The sequence below is a fragment of the Lipotes vexillifer genome, unplaced genomic scaffold, assembly GCF_000442215.2.
Source record: "Lipotes vexillifer unplaced genomic scaffold, Lipotes_vexillifer_v1.1 scaffold271, whole genome shotgun sequence".
Taxonomy (NCBI): Eukaryota; Metazoa; Chordata; class Mammalia; order Artiodactyla; family Lipotidae; genus Lipotes; species Lipotes vexillifer.
Genome location: NW_006780882.1, coordinates 2,717,909 through 2,738,201, shown reverse-complemented (window position 1 = coordinate 2,738,201; position 20,293 = coordinate 2,717,909).

Here is a 20,293-nt window from a genome sequence, read left to right as displayed (position 1 = left end):
GCAAATATTGCCTAATAGCATTACTGTTTCTGTCTTACACCTGAAAAAGCTTAGACTCCAGTAAAACCTTCTTTTCCTAGGTAATAGGCTTACAATCTGTTTTTTTTCTGGCACTGTAGCTTTCTTTCTTTGGCCCTTGCAAACTTCTCTATTCAAACGTATCTGGCTAATATTGTGAAACAGTAGGTGGGGTGAAGTAGGTAAAGATACAGTGCAGAAAAAAAATCACAAATTAATATTTGCAATATTTCCTTAAGATAGCTTTCTTCAAATATTTGAAAGATTGCCAGGCAGAAGAAGGATTCATTTTAATTCCACGTATCTCTAAGGAGTAATAAAAAGCTAATGGATAGATTGTCTTTAAGTTTCAGTTTATATAACAGGAAAATTTATAATTTAATAAGTTAAAATTCTCAGTGATGGGGTGATCTGACACAGTAATGAGTATTATCTTTGAATGTAATGCAAAGACTTCTTAAGATCAATTATATAAAGAGAGTTTAAGTATCAGATTCCGTCATTCAACAAATACCTAACTTTATATCACTATCTACTAGCATGGTATTAGGTATGGTAATTAGAGCAATGAAAAAGCTTTGATCCATGGAAGTTACAAGGATCATTTTGCTAGGTTATCATTCTAACTTATAAATACAGGGTTTTTGTTTTCGTTTTTGTTTTTGAATGAGTAGCCTTTGGACTAATCTACTTATAGGCTGGTGAGTAGGATACCCCTGGAGAACTTTAAGAACTATTGATTTATATTGGCTTCCTTCTCAGATGATAAGAATATCTAATTCATCTTTAACTTGTCATTGATGCTATTGTCTGTTTTGTTCATTGTTATCACTCCCCACCCCTGACTTAATTACGGTTTTCTTTCCCCATCCTTCCTTTTTAATGGAAAAACTGCTCTCTCATGCATGTTACCTGCCCAACAGAGCACATTTTGTTTCTCTTTTGCAATGAACTGATCAATCACTTTACAAGAGTTTTAGCATCATTTGTAATATTCTTTTGGAAGGAGTACGTCTCTTATGAGCCATATTATCACTTGACTTTAAAACAGGCTTTTGCATCTGTATGTTATGTGTTGGTTAAAAGTTCAGGAACGGCTATTGTACCCATCAACAAATATTTATTTTATGTCATTTTGTATCTCTGATAGGAAAGGGTAAGGATTCCTAAATTCTTGATTATTTTGCTGTCTGAGGTTTTACTCTATTTCAATTAAGTCCACTAAGAGGGGAAAAAGAAGTAAAAGTGTTTAATATTTAATTTATATTTTATCCTTACCGTTAAATATACAACTATTATAGTTACTTTATCATTGGTAAAATGAACTCACTTAAAGGTTCATATTTCATGTTGAATCAACTAAACTTCCTTGTTATATTTAAAAAAGAAATGTTGCAGTTTTAAAATTTCTGCAGTTTGAGACTGTATCATCCAGCAAAACTAGCCTGTTGTGAATCAGAGATATAAAATCACAAAGCCTATGAAAAGTTGTGTCAAGCATGAAGTTATCTCCTCAGACACTTTTATGAGAAATATATTAAATCTAATAAGTTGCTTTGTTCCAGAACCCTGCAGACTTTAGTAATATTTCTCTAAAAAGAAATATTCATATTAACATTTGTATGCTGATAATGTTTTATTACACATTACTGCTACATTTTTAAACACCAAACATGATTAATTTGTGTTTGCAAGTCTTGTTTTCCTGAGTTATGCACAATTATGCCATATCTTATGGTACAAACTTTTTGTTCTTTGATGATATCACTTTAATTCTTAAATTTCAAAGTGTTTCATTGTGCTGTGCTTTAACTACATACAATATGTGACATACAACTGGTATAAAATTCCATTCTGATTCCATAATCAGAAAAAGGGAAAGCTAAATTCCCTAAACTTTTGTTTTTTTCTCTCTTTTCTTTCATTCCTTCCTCTCTTTCTTACTCTCATTTTGTAATGTTTTCCTTTTTCTTTTTCCTTTTTCTCATTCTCATATGGAAAGCAAGGGCTTTAATTTTATGACCTATTTTTAAAATTTTGGCCCATTCCAGAAAACTTAAACTATGATATTCATTTAAAAATATTTATTGATTACCTGACATATGTACTAAAGATGTAGTCCCTCATTTTTATTTTTTTAAATGTTTATTAATTAAGTTTTAAGAAATCAATGCCTGATTCTATGTTTGAATCCATGTAGGGGAACATTATGGAGTTAGAAATGTAGGCTTCATAACCAGATTCCCTGGGCTGAAATTCTAGTTCTAATAGGATGAACTTAACCTTACCCATCTTCAGTTTCCTTATCTATAGCATAGGAATAACAGTATTAGCTTCCTCAAAAGAAGACCATATATATGTGTATGTATACATACACACATACTGTTTTATACCGTTTTAGCTCCATCATGTTTGTTTTCTTTCTTTTTGTTGTGCTAAACAGGCTCTAAGCTGACCCTCAAGACCCTTTTCTCTTGCCTCTCTCATGCCCTTATGTAATTTCCATTCCTTGAGTGTGGTTGAATTTGCTGACTTGTCTCTAATGAAGACAGTACAGAAGGACTGTTGGTATGCCATTTCCTAGATTACAAAAAAGACTTTGGAGTCTGCCTTTCTTGCCCCGTTTTGCTCTCTTTCCTGCCCAGAGGGAAGCCAGCTACCATGTTATGAACTAGCATATGGAGATGCCCAAGTGACAAGCACTGGCCACTCTGGACAATAACCAGCAAGAACTGGCCAACATCCATGTGAGTGAACTTGGAAGCTGATTCCCCAGTTGTACCTTCAAGTGTCTGTAGCTATATCTAACACCGTAATTGCAGCCTAGTGGGAGACCTTGAGCTTGAGACACCCATAGCAACTATGAAATAATAAAACGTTGTTTTGAGCCAGTAAGTTTTGGGATAATCTGTTATGCAGCAATGGATTACTAATATACTACTGCTACGTCTCTTTCTTGACATTGATTAGAACTGAAGTCCTTAAAAAGGAAAGATTCTCTGTGCTTTTTGCAGATGATGGTGAACAATGTAAGGTAGATAGGTTAGGATGACCTCTCAGTAGGCTACCAAGAACAGTGTCACATTAGGGTATCAGGAAATCATATAGTAGATACAAATGGCTTTTAATTTAAATGTAATGGAATTGCATTGCATTAAAATTAAATTCATTAGAATGAAATGGAATGGAAGAAAAATAGGAGAGAACATGATAGAAAATATTTACTTGTTTTGGAAGTAATCAGAATAAGTATCAGTTGTATGTATGTGTGAGTCTGTGTTAGAGGTCCTAAGAACCTGCACACATTCAGTGATTTGCTGGAGGAACTCTCAGTACTCAGAAGCAGTTTTGCTCACAGCTATATTTTATTAACACAGTCAACAGGAGAACGGATGGGTTAGGCTGAGTCTGGAGGAATCCAGGCACAGATTTCCTATGTTCCCCTCCACCTGCACTCCTGCTACATGCACAGGGAGGGGTCACACAGAACGCACTCCTTAACCCAGCAGCAAAATGCAAAAATGCGTGCAACGCAGGAGAGCCTGTTTGACCTTCAGAGCGCAAGATTTTTTCCAAGATCTTACTGGTTATGTAAGAGCAAATACCAGCCACACATACTGAAATGCCAGATTTCAAAAAGGAAAGCAGGTGTTCAGCAGACCAGGTTGGGTAAAAAACAGCCAGGTTCCCAGCTGCCAGCCATGGGCCAACCCTACAGATGGGCTGTGCTGAAGATGGTGACTTCAGGCCTGCTGTGTTAACTCTTTCCTGTGCAGTGTGTGCATGCCTTTGCATATTTGAATATGGCAGCCTTTCTTGTAATATCAAGTCCGAAATGAAATGACCCTTAACAATATTGATTCTTTAAGGACCATTCCATGTTTTATATCTGAACTTTTTCTTAATTTCTTCCTCTGAACTTCTATATGGTATTACTTATAACTTGAAAAGGGAATGTGTTAGATTCTTGAAGCTATTATAATCATGGAGATTCATTCTTACCTGCCCTGCTAACTTGGTGCTCTGTGACAATAGGCATTAGGCTTGTATCTACCCAACGCGCTGTTAGAGCAGACAATATACATACAAACGTTCCCTTTGAGCAGGTATTGGCAAACTGAGGCTTGTGGGCTAAATTTGAACTACTGACTGCTTTTGTAAATTAAATTTTTTTTAAATTGAAATGCAGTTGATTTACAGTGTTTCAGGTGCACAGCAAAGTGATTAAGTTATCCATATCCATATATATATATTTTTTCTTTTTCAGATTCTTTTCCATTATAGGTTATTACAAGATACTGAATATAGTTCCCTGTGCTATACAGTAGGTCCTTGTTGTTTATCTATTTTGTATATAGTAGTGTATATCTGTTAATCCCAAACTACTAATTTATCACTTACCCCCTTTCCCCTTTGGTAACCGTAAGTTTGTTTTCTATAAAGTAAAGTAAATAAAGTTTTCATGGAACACAGCCACACCCACTTGCTTATGTGTTGTCAATGGCTGTTTCTGCAACATAACCAGAGTTGAGTAGTTGCAATAGAGACTTCATGGCCCAGCAAAGCCAAACACCTTTACTACCTGGCACTTTGCAGAAAAAGTCTCCCAAGCTCTGCATTAAGAAAGCAGAGTGGGGCTTCCCTGGTGGCGCAATGGTTGAGAGTCCGCCTGCCGATGCAGGAGACACGGGTTCGTGCCCTGTTCCGGGAAGATCCCATATGCCGCGGAGCGGCTGGGCCCGGGAGCCACGGCCGCTGAGCCTGCGCGCCCGCAGCCTGTGCTCCGCAACAGGAGAGGCCACAACAGTGAGAGGCCCGCATACCGCAAAAAAAAAAAAAAAAAAAAAAAAGAAAGCAGAGTGGCTTGCACAAATGTTGAATAAACTATTCAACACCCTTGGGAACTAAAGAGAGTGATAAAGGGAATAGATAGGACAGTGATAATAAAATTTTATTCCATTATTTTTACTTATTTTTCCTCATGGTTGATACTTGTCAAGCAATTGTGATATAATAAGACTATTGTTTCTCTCAGAGTTTCCCCCAAAATATTAAAGGCTGTCTTACATAGTCTTGACTTAAGACTCTTCTGAACTTAAAGTCCCATTATCACCAACCTTTATACTCTGGTCATGAGAAATAGACATTAAGAGGTAATAAGTAATAATCTGTTAAGAACTGTTTTCTCAGAAATTCTGTTAATCCAAATGTCAGAAAAAATATTTGTCAGACAATACCAGAAGTAGTAGAAAATAACAGATTTCATGGAAAGAAATTTCAGTAGTGCTGGTCTAGCTGAGAATGAAGAATGTGTTCAACTTATGAGCGTAAACTTTATATGACCTATCACACAGAAGGTACAACCCAAAATGTATACACTAAGCAATATATAACATTTTAAATTAGGTATTGTGGCCTGCCAATGCCTCTGGGACTGAAAACCTGCTTTTTTTTTTTTTTTTTTTTTTTGCGGTATGCGGGCCTCTCACTGTTGTGGCCTCTCCCTGTTGTGGCTTCTCCCGTTGCGGAGCACAGGCTACGGACGCACAGGCTCCGCGGCATGTGGGATCTTCCCGGACCGGGGCACGAACCCGTGTCCCCTGCAGCGGCAGGCGGACTCTCAACCACTGCACCACCAGGGAAGCCCAAAACCTGCTTTTTTAATACAGCAGAAAAAATACAATAATAGAGTTTATCTGGAGCTGAGTTATGCTGGGTTCAGTAAGGAGAGTAGATTAGTGTGAAGTAGGATGGAGTGGTAGATGGTGAGATTTTCATCCAGGTTAAGATGTGGTGGTAATCTTGATGAGAACAGTTTTCATAGGAATCTGAGAGATATTGAGGAAAGGAAAATTAGCAACACTTGGTGGTGACCTGTTTAATTAAGGTGGGTATTTTTGCGAGAGAGGAGAGAAGCTGGGTAGAGAGTATCCTGTCTTTGTCCAGGGTATGAACTATATGAAGTGAGAATGTTAAGGGAAAAGAGAAAGTATAAATAAATATGAATTAGAAAATGGCCAAATATAGTAAGAAACTGGAAACACAAGCCTTGGAGTCAGGACAGAGCCTCACTGTATTAGGAAAAACACTAGACTATGGACAGAAGCAGGTAGGATGTAATTAAGTCATAGCCATAAATCTGCTAGTAATGTAACATTACTTGCACAGGAATATGAATAAAGAAAAATGTATTGGTCTTTAAACGAGAAATCTTTACAAAAATTTGATGGTGTACCTTGTGAAAAATAAAATGGTAGTAAGACTAAATACCGATATGTTGACAATATGTAAGAAATATGAGGTATAAATATTTAACTCATAATAAAAATATAAAGAAAAAATATTTGAGTGATTCCCCCCCCCCCCCGCACACACACACAAAACAGGAGAAAATCTTGCAGTGAATAACATATAAATACATATTTGTGATTTTAAAAGCCTTTGGAGTAATTGATCAGTAGAGAACTTGCTCTATTCTGATGAGCGAAAGCAGGGAACCTAATACTGTAAAATAAAATTAAGTAGCTGTCATTGTGGGCACACATTTTGCTTATTCAGGTGAGGCTTTGAGACCCAACTCGTCAACCCACGGCTCTGAAGAAATCATTTGCTGCACATTATTTCACAGGCATACACATTGTCTGAAAATGTCTTATTTGGACCAGGACTCATCACCATGTTCTTTCAGCAAATTGGGCATATTTGTATAAATTTCTAATATTAAATGAATAATATTAACTATAGCAACAACAAAATATGTTATTTTCATATTGTACTTCATATTTTCCCAGGTAATTTCTGGAATGAAATCATCTGCCTTTATTCTCTAGAGTTGTGACTTGGCAGTTTTATAACTATAGAACACTTTTATTAATATTATGGTTTTAAACTCCTCTATCTGAGAAAACCTATTTTCAGTGAATCATCTGATTTTAACGAGGGCCTGTCCTAACCCAATTTTCCACATGGGTTAATAAGGCTGGAATGAGTCATGGAACTGAGCAAAGGTCTGAGGGAACTGAGCTGAACTTGTTTCTATTAATTTCTAGATATTCATAGCTTTGCCTTTACTTAAGGATAAAATTCACCAGGATAGTGTCTCTCATATATTTAAAAACAGAGATGAACTTTTCTATGGTGTTTTATGAATATAACCCATGATATAACATTTAAAATGTCAGATGTATATTTATGAATATGTTTTAATGCTTTAAAGGTCTAAAATGTAGGTTTGATTTTTTTTTTTTTTTTCGGTACGCGGGCCTCTCACTGTTGTGGCCTCTCCCGTTGCGGAGCACAGGCTCCGGATGCGCAGGCTCAGCGGCCATGGCTCACGGGGCCAGCCGCTCCGCGGGATGGGGGATCTTCTCGGACCGGGGCACGAACCCGTGTCCCCTGCATCGGCAGGCGGACTCTCAACCACTGCGCCACCAGGGAAGCCCTGTAGGTTTGATTTTGAACCTTGTTCCCCAAAGTAAAATTTAGTCACTTCCATATGATATTAAAATTCTCAAAATTTAATTTTTGCGTTGTATGATAAGGTAACCAAATGCTTTCCATTATTTTGTTAAAAATTTTTTTGAAGTATAGTTGAATTACAATGTTTTAATTTCTGCTGTACGGCAAAGTGACTCAGTTCTATATATTATTTTTCATGTTCTTTACCATTATGGTTTATCACAGGATATTGAATATAGTTCCCTGTGCTCTACAGTAGGACCTTGTAGTTCATTACTTTTTAAAGTAAATCTACCTCAGTTTGATTTTATATTATACTTAACAAATGAACAGATGCAAATGTAGTACTTTTTAAAATGTAAGTAGAAATTATTGGAGGGAGGTACACCTAAGAAGTAACTGGAAGTTCCTAGTTTTGTGAATTCACATTCCATGGTTGAGCCCAGTTTTTTGGTTTCATTGTAAAGACTTAAAGTATGCCCTCTAACACATGATCTACACATGCTTCTCAGCCAAATTGAATCCGTAATTTCCACATAAGTTTTCCAATTAAGGACAAATAAGAAACAAGCCAACAAACAAAAATCCCAGATTTTTATATTTCTTAGAAGATATCATCAAATTTCAAAGTTTGGACTGCCAATGAGTAGGTCACCTAGATCATAGACAGGAATCTCAGTGTTCAAAGGAACCCATTTCTTTTTGCATATGCGCTTTCCAAAAAATTATCTTCACCATTTTCCCCAATTCCTTGCCTGCCATTTAAAAGTATTCCTAGAAGCTTGAATCTCACCATTCTTCCCCTGGAAGTACAGAATTCTGGGCCAAGAAGCAGGGGAATTTAATAAGTTCAATTACTCTGGACTAAAGACTAGAGTCTATTAGGGGACAATTGCACTCACTTATTTCCAAAGGAAAGCTGCCCATTGCTGCTGAGAATAACTAACGAAGCTTTTCAATTGTAGGTTGGAGCTCAAATGGAGGAAAATAGGTCAGTAGAAGGGAAGAAATGAGAAATGAAGACTCCATTGGTGGGAGGAGATTTGAGGAATGTCAGCTTAGTAACTGCGCAGCCAAAACAAAGAAATAGGCCAGAAGGAGGAAAAAAGGAAGAAATTGGCAAAAAGCTCATTATATAAATTAGGTTTGGGACCCTGTGTCCCAAACACTTTTCAGTTTCACTTCTTGTTGCTGAACCAGATTTGTATCGATTCCGGGCCATGCAAAAATATTTAATCTTTGGGATGATTAATGAGATTGAATATGACCAAGCTTCTTGACACAGCTTTGAGCCACAAAGCTTTGCTTAGAAAATCAGGCTTCGTTTTCTTTTTTTTCCTTGTTTGAGTATAGCACTTTGCATAACATCATACAAAATTGGAATGCACACTTTTTATAGAGGATTCAAAATATATTTGAAAATGTAACAACTTGAGTATTTGGAATAATTAGCTGACTGATACTGATCATGCACAGTTCATCCAAATATTCACTCTTTTCATCAGTGTATCACATTTATAGCGAAGAGAGAGGATTTATAGGAATGAATAAGGTTACATAGCATTTGCTTTGCCCAACAAAAAAAACCTCTTGTTTTGTCAGTAGTGATTGTGCTTAAGCTGATGGTGGGCTGTTCCTGTTATTGCTAAAATTATTATTCACAAGCTCTGAAAGCAAGTATTTCTACCAAAAGTATATGGAAAACTGCTTTTATAAATGTTATAAATACATATTTATCCATAGATCATACATTTTAAAAACCAAAAGCCAGGATTATAATTTGTCTATAAGCAAATTTTACTTTGTTATTGAGAAGATAGATTTTGACTATATAAATACAAAAATGTAGAATGTATTGATTGTATATTATATACTAGGATCCAAATTCTGTGTGAGGCACTGAGGGTATAAAGATGGACGAGTAATAGCTGTCTTCAATGATAGGGTTAAATATTGTCTTGAGTTTTGATAATGATTTTTTAATGTTATAATGATGTTCTCTGATCAAATGGGTGATTCATAGTAAAAAAGTAACTAAATTTTTCTTTTAGTTTATGTAACTAGGTGCACATGGCCCAAATCTTTATTTAATTCTTTGTCACACATGGAAAATGTCCCTTGGGAAGTGTATGTGTTTATAGTGAAAATATTTTTCCCATGTCCAAAACATTTGAAGTGTAAATAATTTGGAGACAGCCTTTTCTGTGTTTTTTGCTCACTGTTTTTCAACTCTAAGGCTTTGATAAACATCAAAGTGCTGCTGCTAAAGAAGGAGAAACATTTAAATCCCAAGGTACACATTAATTTAGTTTTACAAAGTTCCTTTAGGATTGAAGCACATAAAAGTCATTGAAAACTGAAACTATAAGACAAACCCCCAAATTGCAAAATACTTTCTTTTAAACTATCTTAAGTCTACTATATTATTATTATTATTTTTTAAATTTTATTTATTTATTTTTGGCTGTGTTGGGTCTTCGTTGTTGTGCGCGGGCTTTCTCTAGTTGCGGTGAGTGGGGGCTACTCTTCGTTGTGGTGCACATGTTCTCCTTGTGGTGGCTTCTCTTGTTGTGGAGCACAGGCTCTAGGCACGCGGGCTTCAGTAGTTGTGGCACGTGGGCTCAGTAGTTACAGCTTGCGGGCTCTAGAGTGCAGGCTCAGTAGTTGTGGCGCACGGGCTTAGTTGCTCCATGGCATGTGTGATCTTCCGGAGCCAGGGCTCAAACCCCTATCCCCTGCATTGACAGGCGGATTCTCAACCACTGTGCCACCAGGGAAATCCAAGTCTACTATATTATTTTAATGAAGAGAAATTCTGGACCAGCATTCTATCTTTGGCTTTGAAGACATATAAATATATATTTAATATGTTTGTTCTAATCATAACACGGGAGTTTAGTGGTCACTCAACAGCTGAAAGACATATTGTTAAGTAAAAATATTGAAAAAAAATAAACAGATTTAGGTAGGTACTCTTAAGTACTTTGTTTTTTGAACTTTTCTTCCCTTTGGGGAACATGACATTGCAATCAAATCATTTCAATTCAGTAAAATCTGTTAAGATGCAAGATCTCCCGAGAATGATTTAAAAGTTTCAATCTGTGAAATTGATTTGGAAGTAGAGATTTACTTTACCTGCTGATTAAAAAAAATATCCTATCTTTTTGAGTAAAAATAGAAATTAGAGAAATTTAAGTGACAGATGTATTCACTTCGAAAGGTATTACAGTTGACTGATGCCAAACATACTATGTTTATATAATTCAATCCACTTATTTTTATTAGCTTTCATTATATGTTAGTTTGTTGGAGGAGGAGTGCTGAGCTCCCTCTCCATGGAATTTGACTTCTCTAAGTTAACAATCCTGGCCTCTTGCCCACCCCCTATTCTCAACATAGAAGGAATAATTCGAAGGAGAACCAGAATAACTCAAAAGGTGGGAAAAGTATAGACAATTCTGTCTCAGCCATTTCCTCATCTTTTAGAAATAGATCTGCTTATAGCAAATGTAAATTCTTTCTTTCTTTCTTTCTTTCTTTCTTTCTTTCTTTCTTTCTTTTCTTTCTTTCTTTTCTTTCTTTTCTTTCTTTTCTTTCTTTCTTTCTTTCTTTCTTTTCTTTCTTTCTTTTCTTTCTGTGAAGAGCAGATCCCCATGAGGAGGGCCTCCATTCTGTGAATTCTATCAGTGACTTTTCCTATGGAAGTTGATTAATGGGAGTACTGAGAAAGTAGCAAGGCCCAAAGGCTGAAAGACCTAAGTTACAGTAATCACTGAAACAACAGCAAACTGAAGGAAAACATATGTAGATGTTTTTACAATTTTGGAGTTGTAAAAATTTTTCCTAACATGTAATTATACTCATAAAGGAATATATTAATATCGTTATGGCAAACTAAACAAATCTATTTAAAGGAAATATAACCAGTTGAGAAAAATTAATTTGCAACTTATGTGGAATGAATGATTTCCTTCTACCCAAGAATTGTTTTCCAATTGTGAAAAAAATAATATAATTCTTTCCTGAAACCTCTACTACCAGGAAAAAGGGTAAATTACATAAAGAAATATTCAAAGAAAACACAGCCACAGTCAATAAGCAAATGAAAGCTGTACCCTCATAGCCACTGGAAGTGTAATGCAATAGTTATTTTAAATAAAGTCATGCTTAACACTACTTTATAATATACATGTCTATCCTTTAATAATAATAACTTCATAAAATTCTGACCCTAAATGAGAAGTTACATAAAAGAATGTTTCAATAATTCTAATGAGAAATATTATGTCTTTCCTAACTAAACCACCAAAACAATCTTTTCAGAAACATATATTCATTGAGCAACAACAATAAAAAAGAAGTTTATGTAACAGACAACCATTTACATTATACACTGGGTGATATAATAAATGCAATGCGCTGAAGGTTTATATTCCTCCAGGAAGAAGAGAAAATTAGATTGCTAGTAGTTGTAGGAAGTAGGGGGTGAGAATCATTCTTTAGAAGATTTTTTCCTCTTTCTGCACTCTTTCTTCTTCCAGTTTCCTTTTTCTGGACAATGGGCTAACTCATGGCTATCTAACACTTAAACTGCACCTAAGCACCAAGTTATCATACCAAATACCTTGAAGACAACACAAAGGCTAAAGACTTCTTAGAATACTTGGAAACATGGAGATCATGCAGATACACACGAGACTAAGGTGTGGGTAGAATATGCAACTCTGCAACCTTTTCACTTGTCGTATGTATGCTAAGTCAAATGTTTTGGATTATCTGAACAGGGTGGTACACCATTCAGATGCGTCCCATGTGATGTTTAGGAGCTATGATCCTAATTGGCGGTTGTGTCCTTGCCTAAAACTGTAATGCCAAAATATCACTTCTTTCAGCGTATCAATTTAGTGTGTTTCAGATGAAAATGCTGATAATTAAAAAAGACCCATTTTGGCATAAAGGCGCAAACTGGGCAGTGAGGTAAATTTGTAGTGTATATACCACATTTAACGCACCAGTCAAAAATTATTTTTCTGATTTTAAATACCCTTTTTCACAGCTCTAAAATTGCTCACAACCCCCATATCATACTTATTTTTTTCCTAGAAAATTCCTGTTTCTCTAAATTTAAACTATACTTCTCTCTGAAAATCCTTCCCCATGTCAGAGTGGTTAGAAATGTGTCCCCTGGTGCCTGTAGAGCTCTGTGAAAGCAGTTATCATAAGCAATAACATATTGTACTGTAATTGCCCAGTCCCAGCCTCCTTCAGCTCCACACACGTGAGCACATACACACTTGTACAAAGGCTGTGAGCTCCTTGCAGAATCGGCACGGAACAGTTATTCCTGTGTCACTAGTGTTTCTTAAGTAGTAGGTGTGAAACATCGATTTTATGGAATTAATGATTACAAAGTAAAAATGATCAAAAGATATAAATGTAAAGTGGGAGAATACCCAGAAATTAATTATTGTCATATGTGTTCATCTGTAGTGGATTTGTTGGCTTGCTGTTTATTTGTTTTTAACTAGTCCAAGATCTGGATGAATATTGTAGCTGTTCTACTTCCTTGCTGAATGTCCATGAACTTACTTAGCTCTTCTAGGGATAATAAATACTCAGGGAAATTATGAAGAAGGAATAGGACCAGATAATAAGTATATGTGTACTTTGTAGCATATGTAGAATATGCTATTTATTTCTTATTTATTTGCTTTTGGCTGCGTTGTGTCTTCGTTGCTGCACGTGGGCTTTCTCTAGCTGCGGCGAGCTGGGGCTACTGTTCGTTGTGGTGCGTGGGCTTCTCATTGCGGTGGCTTCTCTTGTTGCGGAGCACGGGCTCTAGGCACACCGGCTTCAGTAGCTGCGGCGCGCGGGCTTAGTTGCTCCGCGGCACGTGGGATCTTCCAGGACCAGGGGTAGGACCCAGGTCCCCTGCATTGGCAGGCAGATTCTTAACCACTGCGCCACCAGGGAAGTCCTGAATGTGCTATTTCTATTTCAATCTGCTTTCTTGGTCTTTCCAACCTCTATATAAATCTCATGAAGCCAATTTACAATGTGTGCCAATCTTACTGAAAGGAAGAAAATGTAATATTTACCTCAGTGTTTTTATTACCCACAGTTCCCTGTTGCCCCATATATTTGTTTATTCCAAAATTACTTTTTAATTATTTCAACATTCTAACTCTCTGAATTAAATAAAACATAATATATTTGAATGGATATATTATATCAGTTAAAATACAGTTTTCATTTTGGCTCAGCAGCATGGCAGACTCAAGCATCCTCCTGATTCCTGAAATGAGATTTTCAAGTATATCATTGTGAACCACCATGACCCCAAGATAATGTTATGGACTGTAATTTTGTGTCAGTGATATATTGGTTTCAGAAATGGCACAAATCTAGTTTTGATTGTGGCATCTTTTAACCTGTAACTTCTATGTAACAATGATAAATCTTAAAGTTATAATGTAACTCCTGCTGTCAAGGCTGATCCATCTAAGCATAAAGCACAACCAAGTAAGGATTTTACTTTACCTTGAGAAAAACCTGTGCTTTTCCAGTTAATTAACAGAAGTAATAATATATATACATATATATGTTCATATTATCTATACATATGTTTACATATGTACATATGCCATATATAATTAATGGGTAATGCAATTAATTTTAACTAGTGCTTAATATTTTTTTTGCATATAGAATTTTGAGCCTGAACTTCCCTTCTGAATCCAGAACATTATTAAAAACAAGCATCTTTAAATGTTATTAGGCTTTTCTCCAGGTACTAGTATTTTTACAATCATCAAACAGCATTCTTAGTACTACATGAAGTATAATACTTTGAGATTGAACTATGGAATATGTCAGGACTTAAATAAACTTTGTAAATATACACTGGCTGTGGATCGTACACATTAATCAGGCATGATTTCTGCCCACCTTACATGGCATTTTGCTCTCACGTACATTTCCCCTGTCAGCTAAGTTTAGCTTCAGATTATCATAGAAATATGTATAACGGGTTTATTAAAAGTCCTAAGATTTGTGAGATACAAGTAGAAACCAACTTTATTTTTCCTTTTCAGTAGAATTTCTCCTTTCACTCATTCCTAGAGTTGATCCTTTTACTCTTGAGTGCAATCAGTCCACAGCATTTTTATGTGTTGTTTCCCTTATCTTGTAGTTTCAAATGAGTTCCAACCTTGACCCTCTCTTCTGACAGTCCATTCCACTTGGAGGACATGTATTCTGCTGGGTGGTATTTCAGAATGGGGTAACTTGTAGAGATCCCAGCACTAGCTTCTTTCCCAGCACCATGGAACTAGAGTTCACTTCTAATTCAGCCTTTTTCATGCACTGTTGCCAAAGGCCACCGTACTTTCTTGGTGGAATATATTAGTAATAGCTCCCTATGCTACCTTCCTCTCTCAACTTATTCATACAATGTCTTCTTGTCAAATCACTGGCCTTCTTGCTGTGCCTCAAGCACACACATGACTCAGGGGCTTTGTACTTGTAGTTCCCTATGGCAGAATTGATCCCTCAAAACTTCCCATGGTTAATTCCATTTCTTATTTCAGGTCTCTACTAAAATATCACATTTTTTTTTTTTTTTTTCCGGCTGCACCACGCGGCTTGCAGGATCTTAGTTCCCTGACCAGGGATCAAATCCATGACCTCAGCAGTGAAAGCATGGAGTCCTAGCCACTGGACAAAAAGTGAATTCCCTAAAATATCATTTCTCTAAATTGACTTTTTCTAGTCATCCTCTCTAAAGTAGCCCCCCTACCATACCATATCACACATCACTTCCTTACACCGACTTTCTTTCTTACTATCCTATCCATCACTGCTTGATATTGTTATACAGTGATGTGTTTACCTGTTTGTTTTATGTGATTCTGGAGTTAATTGTGTCCCCTGTATTAGTTAGAGCTCCCCAGAGAAACAGAACCAATGTGTGTGTGTGTATGTGTGTGTGTATGCACAGAGAGAGAGAAAGAGAGAGAAAGCTATCTATTTTAAGGAATTAGGTCATGTGATTATGGAGGCTGGCAACTCCAAATCTATGGGGTAGGACAGCAAATGGGAGACCCAGCAATGAGTTGATGCTGTGGCTCAAATGCAAAGGCAGTCCAAAGACCATACAAAAACTGGTATATAGTTCACTAATCTCTGATAAGGATATAGATATTTTGTGTAGGAGCTTCTTTTCTTCCGTAAATGAGAAATGAAAATAATTAAAAGTTAAAATATTTTTATACAAATTTAGATATATCTTACTATAATTAAATTGTTCCTTCAATTACAAGTTGATATTTTTGATATTTTTATTGTGGCAATAGCATTTTATAATAAATAGAAATTAAGAGCATAGGAGGAAATGTTTCTCACTAAAGTTTAAGGGTTATCAAAACTGGACTTTGATCCAGTCATTTATCTCTCCCTTCATCAGTTGCCTCATCTGTAAATTGAAAGAATGGACTAGGTTATTGTTTCTTAAAGATCTGACACAATAGGCTTTTGTATAAACATAATGTCTTCTTTCAGATTTGCTATCTTTTTACTATGAAATGTGGATACTAGTCATTGTCAATGCCCATCAGCCAAAGACCTCCAGGAATACACTTGACAAAGTTAGGTTTATTACTTGCTGCAGCAAGAGAGACTACACACCTGGAAAACAGTGAGTTTTTCAAAATGGAGGGGTTGATAGTGTAGAATATTTGCATGATTGGGGACATGAAATGTGTCAGAATTATCTTGACAAGGATCTGACAGGGTAAACCATGGTGTTTTGGAACAGTCAATAGTGTTATTGTATCAAATGTGTTCATTTGGATTTACTTTTAGATATATTTTCTAATATCTTCAACTTTGTGTTCTGAGTCAATTTGTGTTATCCACTTGTGTGCTGAGTTTGAGCTTAGATAATCTACGACGGACACTATAATTTAGCTTGGCGCAGTTGATCTGTTTTGCATGGATACTGCAGTCCGATTGGAAAAGCTTCTCCTTACAGACTAACTACCAGCAGAGACTTTTTTTTTTTTTGCGGTACGCGGGCCTCTCATTATTGTGGCCTCTCCCATTGCGGAGCACAGGCTCCGGACGCGCAGGCCCAGCGGCCATGGCTCACGGGCCCAGCCGCTCTACGGCATGTGGGATCTTCCCAGACCGGGGCACGAACCCGTGTCCCCTGCGTCGGCAGGCGGACTGTCAACCACTGTGCCACCAGGGAAGCCCCAGCAGAGACATTTTAAAATTTATTGGTATAATGCCCTAGGGTTGTAGGAAATATTTAAATATAAAATTGAGTAAAGCACTTAACCTATAGTAGGCACGTAATAAATATCTATATGAAGTTTAGCTTTTCCTCCCCAATTCCCCAAAACAGTTGTTATCCTAAATAAACAAAACAGGATCACACAAACTGGACAATAAGACTACAAAATAGAATGGAGAGTATATCCTAAAGCTAATAACTAACTGCTACTATTAACTGCAAATCATGTGTGTATGTTTTAGAAGTCCTTTATTCTCATTCAATGACACTGTATGGCTAAAGGAATTAGAAATTATCTTTAATATTCTTATCTAATCTAAGAATTTGTTAGTGTTACCATGATGATCAATACTATACACCATAAGGAAATATTAGTCTACTGTCTTTTGTTATTGGAATGGAGAAATAAAAATGATTCTAGCCAAGTGAAGCCTAAAATAAATGTATAGATTCTCAAGCATGAGAAATCTATAGGAGTTGCTGACACAATCAAAACTTTATAAAAATAGGATGCCCTCATTCTCTGTATGCCACCTCTGGTTTTGCTTTTCTTCACCTTTTGTCCTCTTGTAGACTTCTTGCACATGTGTCTATGAAAAACAGAGATATGGGGCATTCTTTCTCCCAATACTATTTATCAATACCAGGAAAGGGCTCTTCTGAAATCAGCTTTTAGACTTAACACAGTTGTAAGGAGGATGGGATAGTTTAAAAGTCCAATCCTGGGGGGCATGCAAATACCTGTGGAAACTTGGAGGCACCGCCTTTATTGATTGTGTGCTTAAGGCTTGAAAAAACAACAGTCAGTATAACCCAGTAAGTGTAGCATGTTTTATATGGGACCTATTATAAAAAGTGGGGTGTATGTATGCCTGTCTGTCTCTTTTTAAGGAAAGAAGATTCCAGAGACACTGGCTTTCAGTTGGCTGAAATTTAAGGCAAAATAAAATGGGCCAGTAAATACATAAATCTCTAGGTATTCTTTCTAAACCAAACATTGTCAAGAGTCCTATCTTGGATTTCCATAAAATACCATAAGAAAATGTTAGAATTGTTTTCTACCCATCATGTTTGTCCCCAGTCTACTTACTGACAAGGATGAGTCTGAGGAATTTGTTCATAATATAGCCTATTTAGCTCTTCATTTTCTTCCTCTAAAGAAAAATTTAAAAAGAATAGCTTCATGCCTGTGAGAATTAGAAGTAATTAGTACTTTTTTAAGAAAAAGGTTTAAGTTTTTTTTTTGTTGTTTTTGGCAGGGTAGGGGACTTGCCACAAGAGATCGTAATGAATGCTGATGTCAAAACAATTTAAGCAAGGAGAGGATATAATTCTTTAACAAAGTTATATTTCAAATATTTTAGTTATTTTCTTAACAATTTTTTTATCTCACTGCAAAATAATGATATTGGAAGAGGAATATCTAATTAGTTGTTGAGTTTTTTGTTTAATTTTACATGGGATAAGATTTTTCTCATAATTATAGGATACAGGTTATCTAGTATATCTTCTTCACTTTTATCTCAGCCATTAAAAAAATTATACAATTTCTAAAGTTTACACTCCATTTACAGTTATTATAAAATATTGGCTGTATACCCCATGTTATGTAATACATCCTTGTAGCCTATCTTAAACCCAGTGGTATTGTAGCTCTCACTTCCCCACCCCTTATTGCCCTTCCCCCAAAACTGGTAATCATTAGTTTGTTCTCTATATCTGTGATTCTGCTTCTTTTATGTTATATTCCCTAGTTTATTGTGTTTTTTAGATTCCACATATAATTGATATCATGCATTATTTGTGTTTCTCTGTCTGACTTATTTCACTTAGCATAATACCCTCCAAGTCCATCTATGTTGATGCAAATGGCAAAATTTCATTCTTTTTATGGCTGAGTAGTATTCCATTGTATGTGCATGTTTGTGTGTGTGTGTGTGTGTGTATTTTTTTTTTTACATCTTTATTGGAGTATAATTGCTTTACAGTGGTGTGCTAGTTTCTGCTTTATAACAAAGTGAATCATTTATACATATACATATGTTCCCATATCTCTTCCCTCTTGCATCTCCCTCCCTCCTGCCCTCCCATTTATCTGTTGATGGACATTTAGGTTGCTTCCATGTCTTGGCTATTATAAATAATGCAGCTATGAACATTGGGGTGCATGTATCTTTTCAAATTAGTGGGTTTTTTTTTCCAGATATATACCCAGAAGTGGTATTGCTGCATCATTTGGTAGTTCTATTTTTAGTTTTTTGAGAAACCTCCATATTGTTTTCCACATGGCTGTACCAATTTACAGTGCTATCAGTAGAGTACAAGCATTCCCTTTTTTCCACATCCTCACCAACATTTGTTATTGGTGCTCTTTTTGATGATAGCCATTCTGACAGGTGTGAGGTGATAGTTCATTGTGGTTTTGATTTGCATTTCCCTGATGATTAGTGATGTTGAGCATCTTTTCATGTGCCTGTTGACCATCTGTATTTCCCCTTCAGAAAAACGTCTGTTCAGTTCTTCTATCCACTTTCTTTTTTTAATTTTTGAAGTACACTTTATTTTTTAGAGCAGCTTTAGACCCACTTTTTAATACAGTTGTTTGTTTTTTTGATATTGAGTCATATGAACTCAATAGAAATGATCAGTGAAACAAAAAGCTAGTTCTTTGAAAATATAAACAAAATTGATAAACCTTTAGCCAGACTCATCAAGAAAAAAGGGAGAGGGCCCAAATCAATAAAATCAGAAAATGCAAAAGAAGAAGTTATAACCAATACCACAGAAATGCAAAGGATCATAAGAGACTCCTACAAACAACTATATGCCAGTAAAATGGGCAACCTAGAAGAAATTCTTAGAAAGGTACAATATCCCAAGCCTGAACCAGGAAGAAATAGAAAATATAAACAGACCAATTACAGTAATTAAATTTAATCAGTAAGTTTAAAAATCCCAACAAAAGTCCAGAACCAGGTGGCTTCACAGGTGAATTCTACCAAACATTTAGAGAAGAGTTAACACCTATCCTTATGAAACTATTCCAAAAACTTGCAGTGGAAGGAGCACTTCCAAACTTATTCTGTGAGGCCAGCATCACCCTGATACCAAAACCAGACAAAGATGTCACAAAAAAAGAAAATTATAGGTCAATATCACTGGTGAACATAGATGCAAAAATCCTCAGTAAAACACTAGCAAACTGAATCCAGCAATACTTTAAAAGGATCAAGAGAGATTTATCCCTGGGATGCAAGGATTTTTCAGTATCTGCAAATCAAGCAATGTGATACACACTTTAACAAATTGAAGAATAAAAATCATACGATCATCTCAGTAGATGCAGAAAAAGCTTTTGATAAAATTCAACATCCATTTATTATAAAAACTCTTCAGAAAGTGAGCATAGAGGGAGCCTACCTCAACATAATAAAGCCCATATATGACAAACCCATAGGTAACATCATACTCAATGGTGAAAAACTGAAAACATTTTCTCTAAGGTTAGGAACAAGACAAGGA